Source organism: Macrobrachium nipponense, chromosome 8 (assembly GCF_015104395.2).
Source record: "Macrobrachium nipponense isolate FS-2020 chromosome 8, ASM1510439v2, whole genome shotgun sequence".
NCBI classification, from domain to species: domain Eukaryota; kingdom Metazoa; phylum Arthropoda; class Malacostraca; order Decapoda; family Palaemonidae; genus Macrobrachium; species Macrobrachium nipponense.
The window spans coordinates 46,684,280-46,689,279 of NC_087203.1; positions in this window are offsets into that span (position 1 = coordinate 46,684,280).

Below are 5,000 nucleotides of genomic sequence, written 5' to 3' on the forward strand. Positions count from 1 at the left end.
ATTAAATAAGCGTGCGGCTGTGATATTCAGAAGCTATATATATATATATATATTTTTTTGAGTTATATACCATTTTTGTCGAAGGCCAAAATGGGATGAAGGCAAGAATTTGTGTTTAATCCAGGCCAGAAGGCTGAGAGAGAGAGAGAGAGAGAGAGAGAGAGAGAGAGAGAGAGAGAGAGAGAGAGAGAGAGAGAGAGAGAGAGAGGTGAGAATGGAATGATTAGCAGACGCAATTACCAGGGAATGGATGAAATCTAATTAAAAACAGAAGAATTGGATTAAAATGAGAAAGTAGGTTAGGATAATGAGTCAAATAATGAAAGAGAGAGAGAGAGAGAGAGAGAGAGAGAGAGAGAGAGAGAGAGAGAGAGAGCTATCCCTTGCAGAGAGACACATCTCTTGCATGAAGAATATGAAAATTCTAAACAAGTAGGATTCCTCATTTTCATGCATATGTCAGGAGAGAGAGAGAGAGAGAGAGAGAGAGAGAGAGAGAGAGAGAGACTGAAACCGTGGAAGGCAATCTGATAGGACTTGATTTCTCTCGTTCGTTGAGCCCCTGGAAAACTAACAAGATTTGTTGCAAAATATGATTTCCCCGAATTCACTCTTTTGTTTCCTCCTCCTCCTCCTCCTCCTCCTCCTCCTCTCCTCCCAAGTCTCTGTATTTGTGAAAGATTTGCTCCAGGCAAAATCTAATGGCCTTCATTATTTTATTTTCGATGCTTATTATTATTCTTATTGTTGTTGTTGTTGTTGTTAGTAACCTGATTATAATTATCAGTAGTATATTTATAGTAGGGATTATTGTCGTATGCGAATATGTTATTCTGGCTGACTTTATAGCAAAGTTTGTAAAAATACTTTTGTTTAGACCAACCTAACATTCTCTCTCTCTCTCTCTCTCTCTCTCTCTCGATGTCTCCTCTGGTGGACTAACAAGTCTTTGAGACATCCTAATCCTTGTAACTCTCTCTCTCTCTCTCTCTCTCTCTCTCTCTCTCTCTCTCTCTACAAGAATTTAATCGATACAGGGAAATGATATTGTATTAACTAACAGGTTTTAAAATGTCGAGTAATTTGACTTCAGAAATAGTTCAGTAATAACAATGTCTGCCATGCACTCTAACTTTTCCCCTCTCCCCCTCCCCCCCTCTCCCCTTTCGAGAGGAATTCCTACATTCCCGTCACATTCCCATTCCCGTTGCCTTTTGAGTGCTCGGAATCTACTTAGTCTTTTTCGAACTCTTGGAAAATGAAATAAAAAAAGAAAAAAGTTTCCATTGTTGCATTCTGATTTCATACCGCAGTGAAACTGCGTTAACGGGCTCTCTCTCTCTCTCTCTCTCTCTCTCTCTCTCTCTCTGTCTTGTTTCTCAAGTGTTTGAATGTCAGGGCACTTTATTGAAATGCCCGGGTTCGATTCCCAGGCGAGGCAGAGAGCTTCATATGTATTTGTTTTTTATGTAGTGATGGAACGTCTTTATTGGCTGCTGTTTATATAGTTGTGGAACGTCTCTGTTTTGACTGCTGTTTATATATCTGTGGAACGTGTGTGGGTTGCTGTTTATATAGTTGTGGAAAGTCTCTGTTTGACTGCTGTTTATATAGCATTGGAACGTCTCTGCTGTACTGGAATATGGCCGGCTTCGATCTTAAAAGACGGAGAAATTTGTGGAGAATTTCTGTTAGTAATGACAATATTTTTGTTATTGATGCATTTTGATAATAATAGCAACAGCTTCAAGTTGCTTTACATCAACTTGCTCTCTCTCTCTCTCTCTCTCTCTCTCTCTCTGTAGAAGTAGAAAAAAAATATTAATGTGGAAAGGCAATATTTTTTACCGCCCAGTATTTCTTGCGCCTTGTCGTTACAATAACTCACCTCCTGTGTAAAAACAAGATATTTTATTAGTTTCGTTCCCAGTGGCGTTTCTAAAAACCAGAATATTTTACCAGATGGGCCACTTTTTGGGGGTTTTCTGTAAAAGAACGCTGTTATGTCGGCTTTGTCTGTTCGTCCGCACTTTATTCTATCCGCACTTTTCTATCCGCCCCCAGATCTTTAAAGCTACTGAGGCTAGAGGGCTGCAAATTGGTATTTTGATCGTCCACCCTCCAATCATCACACATACCAAATTGCAGCCCTCTAGCCTCAGTAGCTTTTATTTTATTCAAGGTTAAAGTTAGCCATAATCGTGCTTCTAGCAACCGGACCGTGGGTAAAGTTTCATGGGCGGCCGCTTATACATTATACCGAGACCACCGAAGGATAGATCTGTTTTCGGTGGCCTTGATTATACGATGTACAGAAAACTCGACTGCGCCGAAGAAACTTGGGCTAATTTTTTTTTCTACCTTTTATTCGTTTGTTGACAACTATATAGAACGAAGTATTGTTAAAGTATTATGGCAGTATCTGGCATCTTTTCCTTATTAATGAAAAAAAATATATATATCAGCAGAAGTTGAAGCAGAGATGCGATGCATTACGGCCGTAATACAATTCAACTTTTTAAATGTTTACTTACATTTTTTTTCTATTTATTTATTATTTGTTGATTTATCTGTTTTTCTAATAAGTGATCTCCTCTTTCTGTATATCCTATGACCTTCTGTTACTGTTTTCGAATGCACACCATAATATTCTTTGGAAGCCTGAATTTCAAGTCAGTGGCCTCTGTGGGGGTGGGCTTGTTCCATATGAATAGGGTTCGTCTTAATAATAATAATAATAATAATAATAATAATAATAATAATAATAATAATAATAATTATTATTTATTATTATTATTATATTATTATTATTATTATTATTATTATCATTATTCTTGGAGGCTGAATCTACAGTCAGTTGGCTCCTTAGGTGGCGTTGTTCTTCTTCTGATTAATAATAATAATAATAATAATAATAATAATAATAATAATAATAATAATAATAATAATAAAAAGTACAGAGAAATATTCATCAGGACCTGATAAATAGATGGATTCGCTCATTTGATTACAGCGATTTTGATGTTTTGGTATTTTCGCGTCCCAAATAACGACAGTATCATTTTTAACTTTCTGTCCAATTACAAAAAAAAAAAAGTTTGGCTATCCATTCCAGTTTTTTGATTATTTTTTTTTTAGTTTTTTTTAGTAGTTTGTTTCTGGCGTTATTACTAATATTATTTGAAATGTTTTATTATCGTTGTTTTCAGAACGCGATGGCAAGCATCACATTAAATAGTTCATATATATAATATATATTATATATATATAGATATATATATATGTATAATATATATATATATATATATATATATATATATATCTATATATACATTATAGTATGTATGTGACATACATACATACGTACATACATATATATATATATATATATATATATATATATATATATATATTACATATATATATATATATATATATATAAAACTATATGAAAATATATATATATATATATATATATATATATATATATATATATATACATATCTATATGTAATGCATATATATAAATATATACAGTATGCATTATATATATATATATATATATATATATATATATATATATATATATATATATATATATTATATATATATAACTAAATTGCTATAGTAATCAAAGCCTAATGGAAGCTTAATACAGTTAGTTGTAGTTCCAAGTTGGCTGTCAAATCTGTTTTTCAGATTTTTATTTAAAAAAAAAAATTCGCAAGATTATCCAAAGGGCTCCTGAGTCACTCCTAAATAATTAGTGCTTTCTTTTGGTTATTTTTAATCAAGATCAATTGCCAGGTTAGTGTTTTTATTAATAAATCGTCATACTTACTGAACTTGATTTGCGTAAAAGTATCCGAATTAATTGAGATAACCGTGAATGACTTTTTTTGTTGAAATTCCCCCTTAGAGAATGGTTTTGCCCCTTAGGAATCCTATTTCCCCTTAGGGAATCCTATTTCCCCTTAGGGAATCATAGTGGAGTGCTGGAAGAGATAGACCCATTGTCTCAACATGAAAAGTATCCCAGGGTAAAAAAAAAAAATGAACTGAAGAGATATCGTTAAATTTTTTTATCTCCTGCTTTATGACAGCGTGTAGGAATAATATATAAAAATAAAATGATATGAAGCGGGGTGCGGGGGGGGGGGTCGTGTTGGGGAGGGGGTTCAGGGGTAATGGGGGGGAGGGGAGGGGGGAGGGGGTGATTGAGATATTGTCAAGCACTCTCTCATTCTCTATCGATTTTCGCCTCTTTTTAGTGTCGCTGTTTCTTTAACTCTCTCTCTCTCTCTCTCTCTCTCTCTCTCTCTCTCTCTCTCTGGTGTCATCCGTCTAACGCCTCTGATAAAACGTCGTCACTCGAGCGAGGGCGAGGAAGGGGGGCGGGGGAGGGGGCGGCGCCCGTGGGAGAAGCGATTAAGAACATTAAACCCCAGGCGCGAGTATTGCTAAGTGTTATTCACTGGGGTGTTGGTGCTTCAATCGGCATCTTCCTACAATCCCTCTCCCACAATCGCCTTCCCACAATCCCCTTCCACCACTCTGGCTCTTTCCCACAATCTCAGAATGCCGTTTTTCGATGGATATTAATAGTGGATTTTTTTCCTCTTGTTTCAACATCTGAAACGTAGGTTTATAGTATATGTAGATTTAATAGTTTTCAGTGTTGGTAATATAATATATATATATGTGATATATATATTATATATATATATATATATATATATATATATATATATATATATATAAATATATATATATATATATATATATAAAATATATATATATATATATATATATATATATATATATATATAATATATATATGTGTATAATATTACACATAAGTATAGATAAAATATAAACATACCTGGAAAGAGGAAAATACAATATTCATACATAAATATAACGTATACATACATGAAAAAATCAGGCTGTCAATATACACATGCGGTAAAAAAAATGTTAAAATATAATACTGTTACCAT